Source organism: Mytilus trossulus, chromosome 11 (genome assembly GCF_036588685.1).
Source record: "Mytilus trossulus isolate FHL-02 chromosome 11, PNRI_Mtr1.1.1.hap1, whole genome shotgun sequence".
Taxonomy (NCBI): Eukaryota; Metazoa; Mollusca; class Bivalvia; order Mytilida; family Mytilidae; genus Mytilus; species Mytilus trossulus.
Genome location: NC_086383.1, coordinates 69,783,959 through 69,798,371, shown reverse-complemented (window position 1 = coordinate 69,798,371; position 14,413 = coordinate 69,783,959). Strand labels below are relative to the sequence as shown.

The 14,413-nt window shown below is 31.7% G+C and overlaps 1 long non-coding RNA gene across 2 annotated transcripts in view; it reads right to left on the bottom strand.

Annotated features, from left to right (window-relative positions):
* The window catches only part of LOC134691500 (uncharacterized), a 172,019-nt gene that overhangs the window by 66,949 nt on the left and 90,657 nt on the right, over positions 1–14,413 (bottom strand). The gene's annotated exons all lie outside the window — the stretch shown is intronic.

Sequence of the window (14,413 nt, the reverse complement as noted above, 5' to 3'; positions counted from 1 at the left end):
CACGCCCATTTCTCTCGATAAACCGAATGACACCCGTGAACACTACGACTGGCATCTGTGCCAAGTTTTATTTTAGGTAATTATTCATAGATATATTTTGGATTATTTTAGCTTCTTTGGTCTTGTTCTGTGAAAGTGAAGCGTTGTAAATAAATCAACGTTCGGTTTTCTTGAGAACTATAAATCGAAGCTAATTTTGTCAAATATGTGTTCCAAGTTTAAGCGTATCTTTCGTAATGCTAACTCGCTTGCAAACATTTAATTTACGACGTTTTCTTTTTAAATTTCTAATTTGCTGGAATAAAGTAATTTTGTCCAAACCATAAAAACGCTAAACACATATTACCCCTTAATTAATTTTTTGTATTCGAAAGTAATTTTTTAACAATAATCTTGAAAGGAGTAGGTCCGGTAAGGACGGGTTTCGGCCTCAAATTTTAGGTTCATCTGACGAAAGATTTTGACCACTTTTTAAACACTTAAGTGTCTATTTCTTTTGAATCAATTAGCTTATGTGAAAGATTTTAACTGATTTAGTCATTAAAAACGATCCGATTTAATCTTAAATATGAAAAATCTACCAAATATGCAAAAAAAATGTCACTTTTCAGATGGTTTTTGTCAAAAATGAAAGTGGCTGCATCCGTGTTTCTTCCTCAACCTTTATATATGTTATGTATTATCATAAAATACAGCTTACATTTCAGTATTAAGGATGAACACGAATGCGGCCACTTTCGTTTTACATGAAAACAGTAAAAATTAATTTTAAATGCTAGAATTGTGAAGATTTCAGAAATTAAGCATGACTTAATGGTGCTAGTACCCGATATATGTGCATTGCATTGTCAAAAACAGTCCATATGTATGTAGCAGAAGCATTCAACTATTTCACAAATCACTAAAAGTTTACATTTTAACAATTTTGTAAAACTGCTATATTTTGGGGCCGAAAAGGGGTCTTACTGGACCTACTCCTTTGATTTTTGTTAAAAGATTATATACTTACTCCCAGAAATCATGAGAAAGTTTTAACCGGTTTGTCAGGTCTTTTGGCTGCCCTTAATTGTATTAAATTTATTTTATTTTCAATCCCAATTATATCTTTCTTATCTCTCACTCGGCAAAGAATTTTAAGGATGTACACCTCTGAGAAGCCTAAAATTTCTAGAATTATACTGTTTTTCTTAACCTGATTGTTTGGTTTATAAGACTGTAACAAACTAATTGGTGAACATGGTGAATGGTGGTGCACTTCTTGCTACGGCCCTTTGAAAATGATCAATTTTGATGATTTTCCCATTGTCATCGATTTTTACCTATTTTGGGGCTATTATTGTGAAAAAAAATCACAGTTCCACAATTAAACTTTGTTTCATACTTTCTATAATGATGAAGTGGATCGATCTGAAAAATAAATTACTTAAAAAAACTATAGGTAGTTGTTAAAATAAGACAGTTTATCATATTTTGACGCTTTTTTTGTGTAAAATTTACCATGCCGTAAATTTTGTATTTTTGTGATTTTTCTCAGTTTTAAGAAAGAATGCATATTTTTTAAACTTATTTTTTTATAAATGATTGAAAAATTACTTATCTAAGAAATTTGAAAAGACCAAATGATATGGGACGTACATGATTCTTTTAAATTCTTTTTTTGTATCCCTCATCCATTTTCTCAAAATTTTAGGCAAAAATACAGACTTGATTGGTCGTAAAATTTGAAACTGGATTACTCAAAAACCATTTATTGTAACAACACAATTTAATGTTTGATTATAATATTTTTAAAATTGATTGATATTTTCCACTTGTAGCACATGTTTCGGAAATCATTCAAGAACGAGATTTCAACGAGACTGCACGAGACTGAAAAGTCAGAAGAATACATCCTTAAGGTGATCCTTGAAAGAGGGACGAAAGACACCAAAGGGACAGTCGAACTCATAAATCTAAAACAAACTGACAACGCCATGGATAAAAATGAAAAAAGAGAAACAGACAAACAATAGTGCACATGACACAACATAGAAAACTAAAGAATAAACAACACGAACCCCACCAAAAACTAGGGGTGATCTCAGAAGCTCCGGAAGGGTAAGCAGATCCTGCTCCACATTTGCACCCGTTCAACCAACTCGTGGTGGCGTCCGTAAAATTTACGGAGGGATGATTTCATTTTCACCATTTGGAACTCTTGGTTTAATAGCTTCCTTGAGAGCAGCAACCCTATATCATGAAAATCATGATAGGAAATGCAAGCACTGGAATATCGTATCAATTGGGAGATATATACCCCGTATGCAGGTGCTGCTGAAATGTTGCTACTTAAACCAACGTAGATACAAGTATCTTGTCTTAGGGAGGGATAAATCATACTTTGTAAACAACCATTCTGATTCAAACAAAAAATTCTCTGAAACCGATATTATCAAGATGCTTGATTTCTTGATTGACAACATATTTGTTACGTTCGGAGGACGTGTTTTTCAACAGACTATCGGCATCCCAATGGGAACAAACTGTGCCCCTCTACTTGCTGACTTGTTTCTTTATGATTATGAACAATTCAAAATTTGGTGACTTTGTTGATCGCATCTATCCCATCGAATTGGAGATAAAGGATACTACAGATACAGTTAAGTCGGCTTCATATCTTGACTTACATCTAGAAATTGACAATGAGGGTCGGTTGAAGACAAAACTTTACGACAAAAGAGATGATTTCAGCTTTCCAATTGTGAACTTTCCATTTCTAAGTAGCAACATTCCAGCAGCACCTGCATACGGGGTATATATCTCCAAATTGATACGATATTCCCGTGCTTGCATTTCCTATCATGATTTTCTTGATAGAGGGTTACTGCTCACAAGGAAGCTATTAAACCAAGAGTTCCAAATGGTGAAGTTGAAATCATCCCTTCGTAAATTTTACGGACGCCATCACGAGTTGGTTGACCGTTATGGAATAACCGTTTCACAAATGATATCGGATATGTTCCTTACGTCGTAACTACAATCCCCTTCCCTTTCATGAATTTGACCTACCGAATTAGACTATTTACCGGATTTGTAATCACATAAGCAACACGACGGGTGCCGCATGTGGAGCAGGATCTGCTTACCCTTCCGGAGCACCTGAGATCACCCCTAGTTTTTGGTGGGGTTCGTGTTGTTTATTCTTTAGTTTTCTATGTTGTGTCATGTGTACTATTGTTTTTCTGTTTGTCTTTTTCATTTTTAGCCATGGCGTTGTCAGTTTGTTTTAGATTTACGAGTTTGACTGTCCCTTTGGTGTCTTTCGTCCCTCTTTTATAAATGGAAGGTTCGCAATTGGAAAGCTGAAATCATCTCTTTTGTCGTAAAGTTTTGTTTTCAATCGACCCTCATTGTCAATTTCAAGATGTAATTCAAGATATGAAGCAAACTTAACTGTATCTGTAGTATCCTTTATCTCTAGTTCAATGCGATAGATGCGTTCCACATAGTCACCAAATTTTGAATTATTTAGTGAAAGAACATCATTTATGTAGCGGAAAGTAGAGTTAAAGGATATTGCTAACTTCATATCATTCTTCATAAGAAGTTCCTGCATGATGTCAGCCTCATAATAATAAAGAAATAAGTCGGCAAGTAGAGATTGTTCCCATTGGAATACCGACGGTCTGTTGAAAAACTCGTTCTCTGAACGTAAGAAATATGTTGTCAATCAAGAAATCAAGCATCTTAATAATATCAGTTTCAGAGAATTTTTTGTTTGAATCAGAGTGATCCTTTACAAAGTAGGATTTATTCCTCCCTAAGACAAGATACTTGTTTCTACGTTGGCCATTCTTTTTTATGAAGCAAAGCAATACCAACTCTTTCAATTTGTCTTTTAGTTTGGAATGTGAAATACTTGTGTAAAGAGTAGAAAAGCCAAATGTTTTAATACTGTTACAAGATGAAAGAGAGTTAGATTGTATGTACTCTAAAAGATCTTTGCAATTTTTAAGTCTCCACATCTGATTCACGCCACCTCTAGAATAGGCAGTTTCACAATAACTTTGAAGCCCGTCTTTGATTGCTGATAAAACAGATGTTAAAAATTTAGAAAGAGGTTTCGTGGAGCACTTGGAAGACCCAGCAATATACCGTTGTTTGTAAGGACACTTATGTAGTTTAGGTATCCAATACAGTGATGGTAGATCCAGTTCTTAATCTTTGGTTGAAATTTCAAAGGAACAAAGAAAGATTCCTCTGATTTTTCAAAAAATTTAGATACTCATCTATCATTTATTTAAAGTCTTATTTCCTAATAACATGTTATAAAGTGTGTCCACTCATTATATTGATAATTTAAACCAAAAGGCTAAACGTGAGACCCAGTTACAAAGGATTAACAACATAAGTTAAATGATCAAACCTAATAGAAATATTTACTTTGTGTGATTCTGCATATGCAATTATATTTTCGGTTTGCCTTTAGCATATCTCTGTACCAACACATATGATGGTATTTCTAAATCTACGTGTGTACGTAATTGTAATTAACAATTCGACAAAATACATGTTCAGCTATTTTTACCCGCTGTCAGCAACTACGAGTACTCTCAAATCGTATATTTTTGTTAATTCGACCGATTGATACGACTTATAATGCTATTATGTCTTCTAATGTTTACTTTTTTGGGTTATATCTGGTCTATATACCAGCTTTGATAAGTGTGTGGTATTACTTATTTTTTTTCACTTCTCCGGACAATGAACATCAACATTATATGTTTTGTAAAAATATTGCCTTTCTCCATTTAAACTGTAAAGCTAACAACAAAATTATTTGAATTTTTTAGTGTATTATATTATGGTAAATGGCGGATTTTTTGTTCAAAGTTACTTTTGTTTCTCTGAAACTATTTAAAATTCACAGTGGTATACTACTGTTTATTAGTCATGCCTTTGTTTTACTGATTTTGTATTTACATTGTATCATAAATTAAATGTATTTTTTCGGTATATGTTCACTAGTGCTGGCATGTCTTTTGATTGATCGGAGTACCTGATTTCACTCCCGATTTTTAGTGGAGTTCGTGTTGTTTCTTAATTATTATTTATAACTGTTGACGTAAATGTCTTTTGGTTTTACGAGTTTTTGTTTACTCCTTGGTTTTGATTGTTATTGTCTAAATTGATATTTTATAGTGTCGTTCTATGTTGTGATGTTACACTATTATTTAAGTCGAAGTTGGTATTATAAAAAGCGCGGTGACATAATGCTGAAAAGTCATCTAGATTTCGAGTTTAATCTCCCTAACACCTGGCTAACATGGCCTTCACTTAAAGATAAAAGTAACTTCTTTATTTTCTGTCCTGTCATAAGAATTTCGTATGGTCATATTTGTTCTAAAAAGTCCTTATATGTTAAACGTGTTATTTAATTGAATAAATGCTTTTGTGTGGGTTTTTTTTTTGGCAAATGAATGTTTGGTTTTAGATAGTAACACAGTGATTACTTCTGTACCAATTTTTTGACGTTTTTATTCTTTATGTCTGTTTTGTTCATGCATCGTTTTGAATATAACGAAATTTGATACCAGTGTCATACAAGTGAGAGGTTTAGTGCTATAAAATCAGGTTCAATCCACCATTTTCTACATTTGAAAATGCCTGTATCAAGTCAGGAATATGACAGTTAATCGGTACAGCAGTCATCACAGTTTTAAAGAAACAATTTACAAAAGAGCTCAAAAGCATCTATCAAATTAAAAACACATTCATTGCGTCGCATGCACGACTTGAGACAGGAAGACATTTTGTCGTTAAATGTTTATACCAAACTATTTAATAGTTTAACATTGGGAATGTTGGCATACATTGTTAAAAAGTATGTTATAACTTATTTCAGAAATAGACCGAGAATTGTCCAGAATGTCTTTAGAATTTCTAAGAATTCACAAATGTTTAATACCACTACGCAATTAAAAACTATTGTTTCGTTTGTCGTTCAACGTATTTTCGAATTTATTATAGAACTATACCATAATGACGGGATCTTTTAAAATACAGACTCATATAAGCCCAATCAAGGCTAGTTGTGAGTATCTGCTCTGAAATTTACTTTTAGTAAGATGCTTTTGAAATAATGATATTAAGGGTACCTTTTTTTAGGGCAACACATTTGCGTCTGGACAATTAATATCTATTAGTGATGCACGATGTCAAAATATTGAAAAAAGTCCAAAACCAAAAACAATCATCGAAGAGCTAATCAAACTGAAAGGACAACAATTCAGTCAAGCTAAACATAGACAAAGGAGAAATTGGAGCAATACCTGAGGTAGATATATTCCTTAATTGGAATTCAATTCGAAGTAAGTAACAGCAAATCCAAAAAAGACATAGATATAATCAAAGGCACCTGTGCTAATGAATTAACAATTTGTATCTTTAAGATTTTGTAGTATACTAAAACGTGTAAGATAAAGGCCTTTTTGTGATCACAAACAGTTTTGGTTGGTTGATGAAAAAAATGAAACAATGATGCAGGTATAGTGTGATGTACCAAGAAATGATGTTAATGTTCATAAATTTATTGGTTAGGATAGATATATGCATAGACATACAAGATAATATTTCTTGCTTCATGAAAATGTGTTTCAAATGCAATCTCTACGCGGTTAAACTAAAGATCAAGTTAAAAAATCTAAAATATATACATATATAAAGAAAACTATTTGATAAGGCTGAGTTATAGATATTCACATCTTAGTTATCTATATAAGACGAATAGCTCGCTTGTACATTTTACCTGCGTCTATACCGAACAAATAAGTGTCTAATCTATCTTTATGACTCATGACTAATACTTCTAAATTTCTTAACAAATATATGTATTTACATGCGACGATACCAAATAATCAAGTGTCTCATTTATGTTAAAAAGACTAATGACTCACATTTTCATATTACTTTACAAATAAAATGTATTAACAAATAATAAAGAATAGCATACCTCAATACTTAACATAAAATACAATGATGAACAATTGAAGGATTTAAGAATCTGCATGTAACAACTCTTTGCAATTAAATTACACTCAAAAGTTACGGATTAACAGAGTAAAACATCAATCTTTTGCATGATGAAGTGAGCAATCAATTGATTGACGAATCTTCAAATATACATTGGAAACACAAAAATAATCAAACGTCTAGATATAAGTTAACACCAAGCAAAAACAGAACACAGGAATCAGGTCAAGAATACACTGTACAAAAATGTACATTTCAAAACACTTATAAAAGTGTAAAGGTCCAAAATTGCAGTTTCGAACTGTTAATTCTAATTTGGAAGTGAACCAATGTATTAAGACCATCGTTTGGAAGTGAAAAAATAAATACACTAATAGATCAGTATATACGAAAGAGGAAAAAAATATTTTTAAGTGATCCTTTAATACAAAAGAATGCACTGTCACTCCAAAAAGTGGCAATATATCTTCCATTTGGTAGAACTGAAGAAAAGAGTCCAACCTTTTATAGAATATGGAAAATTAAAAATATGCAATAAAAAATACGAAAAGTCTCTAAAAAATGGTAACAACAACAGCTCAAACACTTCAAACACCTGTCATATATACATTAAAAACACGTAAACTTTGAAATTAAAAAACAAAATTATTGAATAACTATTACATACTGATGAATCAAAAGTGTAATTGTAATTTCAGCTGATAAAGGTTATAGATTCATTAAGATCTTAGTATAACGGTATGAAAAAGAAAGGTGAAACTCAAGGTTAGACACTAACATAAGGGGATACAGGACTACCAAACTTGTTTTGGTAAACCATCTCATGCCCTCACCCCCCCCCCCCCCCCCCCAGATGCAATTTCCTGCCATCTGAGCATCTCAAAAGCACACAAATGTTCATTTTAGTTTTAAAATAGTTTTTTTTTTCAGAAAAAAGTGAACATTTAATCATCAATTTCATGCAACCTGAACTTTACCCCAAGGAAATATTGAACAATGAGATGCAAAATCACGCAATCTGATATAATTCTTAAACTTTGTTAAGAGGAGTAATTGACCTTTTATTTCAGAATTTTTAAAAAAAAAAGGATAAAAATCAGTCAATGATTTAATTTTGTATTACTTATAAAACTTAATTATAAGTAAGTTAAATTTGACACCATTTAATACTTTTTTGTAATTATATCATTGTATATGTTGTTGTTACTAAACGTTTTCTTACACACCAGCACATATGAATTATTATATACTTTTTTAAACTTTATGATGACAATCCAATGATATTTATTATTTAGTAAGTATTATAACCAAATTCAATCATCTGTGTATAATTAAATGTTTCCTTATGTTTTAAGGTGTATATAGTTGCTAAAAGGTAAAATCACAAAAATACAGAACTTGAAAGGCCATAATCACATTAAATTATACCCTTTGGGTAATGCTCCACAATTAATGGAGGAATATGCAAGATACTGAACAGTGGTATTAACCATTTGTGGATTCTTAAAAATTCTAAACTTCTGGAGAATTTTAAATCTCGGTCTATTTCTGAAATTATTTTAACATACTTTTGATTGTTTAACCCTAGGTCTGAATACAAACTTTCCCAAAATTGTTTTGTATAAACATTGAACGACAAATTTCTTCCTATGTAACGTATCTTATGTCAGACACGAGAAACTTTGAATGTGTTTTTGATTTGATAAAAGTATTTGTGCTTTTTTGAAAAAATGTTTGTTTTAAGATTGTAACACAGTGATGACTGCTGTACCCATGTTTTGACTTTTTATTTTGTTTATTCGGTTTTGTTCACGCATCGTTGTAAATAAAACGGAAGTGATTGCAACTGTCGTTCAAGTCAGAGGTTTAGCGCTAAAATATCAGGTTCAATCCACCATTTTCTAAAATTGAAAATACCTGTTCATGTACCACACTTGTTGTTTATTCACTAAATGTGTTTTGTTTTTTGATTTTGCCATGTGACTACGGACTTTAGTTGAATTTTCCTTGGAGTTCAGATTTTTGTGCTTTAACTTTGTTCGTACTAAATTTGAGTCAAACGTGATTGACGAGAATAGTTTTTGTCTCCAGCAAATTAAAAGAACAATTGTGGTAAACGGGAAATGACCAAAAACAGTTACATGCCCCTCAATAGTTCAGCAACTGACAAGATATATTAACCTGTTCTATGATATCCTCTGCATTTCAATTTAGTACTCTGATCTCTTCAGCAGTACTGTAATTTTTAAGAGAACCATACTGAATTAGCATTTATTATCTGCTGCTTGACATTCAGCTATTATCAATTGCTCAAATAACCATTTTACCGATCATTTTATAAATTTTCTATCCAACAAAAGCTGTTTTACTTCAGAAAATGATGATTTCCACTTGGTCTCTTTTGAATAAAAACCAGACAGTGTCTGAAAATACTGATTTCCAACTCGTTCATTAAACATAGTCACCAGCAAATTTCTGAGAACAGTGCATCTGATTACCAATCGTTCTCTAAAATATGACAATCATATATAGTCTGATTATGGTTTCTTCTGATTGTTCCCTAGAACATTATACTCATACCTAACTCTGACCTATAATGGTTTACTTTTACAAATTGTGACTCAGATGGAGAGTTGTCTCGTTGGCCAAGGAGGTCGAACCTTGAACAGTTTTGGTAAGTATGAACACAACAAATAAGTTTGATACAGCTCTGAATTTGCAGTTGTGATTAAATAGTTGGCACATCATCAGTTTCTGAAACAGAATGAATGTGGTCTAATGAACCTAAAGAATTAAAGTTACCTAGTATAGTTCAACATCCAACATCTAAATACATGGCGATGGATTGATTCAGCATATCGAAGAATCTCAAGAATTCAGTTTTTAATAAAATCAAACAAATTTAAATGTTGGACCCTTTTGCTCTCAATGTGGACCAATTTGATAACAGGGCACACAAAATCAAAAATCTAAATACATGGTTAGATTTTGCAAACAAATGTATCAAAGAACCCCAAATATTCAGTTTTTGTTGAAATCAAACTAAGCTAAATTTTGAACCCAAATTTGGACCAAGTTGAAAACTGGGCCCTAATTCCAAAAAAATAATACATGTTTAGATTCAGCATAACAAAAAAACTCGAGTATTCAAGTTTTATTTATCAAAATAATTACATTTTGGACCCTTTCGACCTTAATGAAGACAAATAAGAAAATGGGACCAGACACTTTAAATCTAAAAACACAGTTAGAATTGGCATATCAAAGAACCACAATAATTAGATTTTTGATGAAATCAAACAAGTTTTTTTTTATCCTTTTGACCTGATTGTAGACCAATTCGATAACATGGCCCAAAAATCAAATTGTATGGTTGGATTCAGCAATATCAAAATATAATATCAAAGAACCCCATATATTCATTTTTTGTTCAAATCAAACAAAGTTAAATGTTGGACCCCAATTTTGACCAACTTGAAAACTGGGCCTAAAATCAAAAATATAAATACATGTTTATATTCAGCATATCAATACACCCAAGGAATTCAATGTTTGCGAAAATCAAACTCAGTTTTGTTTTGGATTCTTAAGAACTTAAGTTCTAATTTAAAACCTGGATCAAAAATAAAAAATCTAAATATTGTAAATTCAGAAATTATTGCGATGTTTTTATTATTGCGAAAAATGCGATAGGGTTATATTTGCAATGATTTTAACTCGCAATTTAAAATCTTTTATATGGATTAAACAGGATTTTTCTCAATATTGCAAAAAAAGTACAGTTAAATTCGACGGCATATCAAAGAACCTCAATAGTTAAATTGTTGATGAAAACAAACAAAGTTTAATGTTGGACCGTATGGACCTCATGTGGACCAATACAAAAGTAGGGACCAAATTCCGAAAACTTGATCACGGTAAGATTCAGCATATTTAAGAACCCCAAGAATTCAAGAATAGAACCCCTTTGAAATTGGTTAAGAATTAAGCAATGTATACAAAGTTTTAGAAAAGTATTGTTTTGGGTCACTTTTTTGGCACCGAATTATTAAACCATCTTGACCATCACCACCAAATGCAATCCCAATCTACTTTTATTGACATGAAACCTTGTGGTACAATGTCAGTAAGATCCATACACTCACACACAAGTTATTGTCTGGAAACTAGAAAAATACTTATTTTGTCCCTTTTTTGCCCTTTGTTCTTAAACTGTTGGAGCCATAACCCCCATGATCAATCCTTACTTTTATGTTGTTAAACTTTCATAAAGATCCATTTACTTTAACTAAAGTTATTGTCATGAAACTAAGTGCTCTCGTACTTTGCTAATGACGACGTGGTACCAATGTAAGAACGCAATTTTTTCAGTCGTATAAATACAAATATCACAGTTAATCCTATCTAGCATGCGCGTAGCTACGTTTACGTCAAAACGCCCGGGCGTACACTTGAATTTTGAAAATAAAAAAAAATAATCGATATAGAATAAGAAAAAGTGGTCAATAGCACATCATCCGTGTGCTTCTTTTTTCAATGGATTGTAATTTTGAATAAAAAGGGACTAAATTTACTCAAAAAGATCATTTAATATATTTGTTCGAATCTACTATGAATTCTACGGACTTTTCTTATATTTAAGGGCATACGATACAGTTTTGATCCTATATTTACAAGTTCATGAAAATTTGCATATCGGCTATTTTTACCTGATTAAATCAAAAATTAAATAAAAAATATACCTTCATGAGCTACTTTTTGAGTAAAATGAGGTCGAAATTTTGAATATTTGCTCAAAATTCAGATTTCTGGCCGTAATTACTTTTTCAAAAGACATCACTTTTTTGTTATAAAATTGTTTTTTGTTAAAAAATCTTTAATTTCTGTATATTATAGGTATTATAAAACAATATGCATTTTTTATTCAGAAATAACACATATTTATCAAATATTCGTGAATTGAGGAAAAAAAAACATTTTTTGGCTGCATCTTTATCAAAATTAAAAAAAACCCTTCTATTTGCAGTTTTATAAAATTTGGGTCAAATTATCTCCCTGCAAAATGAAACAAATTGCCATTTTGAAAAATAGGGGTCCATGAACTCGTTTTTAAATTTAATCAGTTTGAATGATAAAAATCAGTCGAAAAATGCATCTTTTCCCGATATGTCACAGTTTGACGTCGCGAAAATAACATTTTACTTTAGCAACGTCATTACCTCCCCAGTAACTGTATCGTATGCCCTTAAAGCAATTCACTACTATCTGCTCAGATTCGATATGCTGTTTGATTTTTGTGTCGAGCCTGTGATTTGTGTCTTAAAAGCGAGACAAAGCGGCGTCAATATCTATGTTCCTGATGTGGATAAAGTCTTTTGAATGACTCTCGGTGACATTTTACAAAAGTTGGACAGAAGCTGTTTATGATCAAAAGAGTATTTAGAGCAATAATAATAATGCAATTATATCTGTAAATTTCCCGCATTTTAAGCACACTCAATGTATGTCTTTCTGCAATTAATAAGTTCTCGCAGTTTGGGCTTACATTTTGTTATTTCTCAATTACATTTCTTGTCCAACCTTCATCGAATTTTATGAAATGCCGAAGAAGCTTTTTCGATGACTTATGTCTAAAGCTAAAATTTTGAAAGCATTTGTTTTCGTTCATTTTTCTGTTCTTTTCTGATAGACAGATAACCGAACTCTTCTTTACGCAATTAATTGTTTTACATGCTCAATTTATAAACCTTCATAGATTGTCGTGAAATATTCCAGATCAAGAAAAAAATATAAAAAGAAAATTTTAGATTTTTTATAAAATCCTTCAAAGTTTAAAGGAGTGATAAATTGATTCACTTTTTGTTGGAAGCACTCATATGTGTTCCACAACTTGTTTATATGGCACCTTCTAGAAATATATTTTTTTCGATTTCATTAAAAGGTGCTTTTGTCGATTTTATGCTCACTAACATCACCTTTTAAACTTATTTAAAAGTAATATTGGTTGGAAGTTTTTTCTAAAACAAATGACCAATAGGCTAGCTTCCAGTTTAACACGATGAATAAGTTAACATGTTTCAAATTTTACTAAAACAAATAAATCAATTAGATTCAAAAGTATGTTGCTATCAATGATTTTTTACTGACAGAAATCAATATGGTATCTCATTCTCGATAGCTTTCGGGGGGTTCGTCCCTTTCGAACCCCTTATCAGCACATTTTTACAGCAGGTGCTTTAACATTGAGCGGTTGGCACCCCTAATATCCCTCGCCAAGAATCGGGTGTACACGTTAAAATGACCCAGCTACGCCACTGTCTAGGGGATTTTAAACAAGGTTCACTTGATTTCCAATAAATCAAAGTATTTTCAAAATATGTGAAAGTATAAAAATATAAAACACATAATTAACAGCGTATGATAATGTTACATAGCCTGGTCGGTTTAGTTCCATAAAAGACCATCAGAAGCAGAATGATTGATATATATGTATAGAAGTTAATACGGACCTTGACTGGCTATACTTAAGAACGATTGATTAATGGTTGCATCCTTTTCATTTAGATAAGGAATTATAGGATCCGGTGGCTTAGAGTTGCCCGTCGGTTCAGTTCCCAGAGGGATTATCCTTGGTTACAGTAAACATTTTGGACATTTTGTGTATGTTATGGTAAACATTAAGGTATCACAAGGAGCTGTTAGTTATGCGTTCTGCCATATACTATGGGTTTTTTTTAAATGTTTTTCACATTTCCCCCATTGATACACATAATTGATATGGCTTCTACTAACAACAGTTCCATTTGGAGCTAATGTGTTTCGATACCTCTTATGTCAATACAACATTAATATATTACCTATCTCTGAAGTATGTGTTGTCAGGAATAAGATCGTCCCTGGGCTTCTAAAATGTTGTAAATTACAAATTTTTCAATAAAAAAAATCTCACAAACAGGCTTTGAAATTTTTGGCAAAATGCATGCTTCCAAAATGTTGTATGTGAACTTGAACACTTTTGTAAATAGCAGTGAAATAAAAACTTTGACATTTCTGGATTATCCAAGAACTTAAACTATTTTCACAGAAATAAAGAAATGTAAAATTATTTTTTTCCCAAAGCCATTCTACAACGATTTTTAAGTTTTCATACAACTTTTTGGAAGCAAACTTTATAAACAACTGACATTGGCAATTTTGTAATATGTCTAATTCACACGTTTTGATTGGTCTAAATGTATTCTATTTTGTAATACCAAAGATTTCCTCCCGCCAGACCATTTGGTGTTAAAAAGTATTTTTAGCCAAAAAAGTCATACACGACATTTTAGAAGCCCAGCGACGATATAGCCCCTTTCAAAAGGTTTAAAAACACACATGGCAATCAGTTCGTCCCTGCATGGTT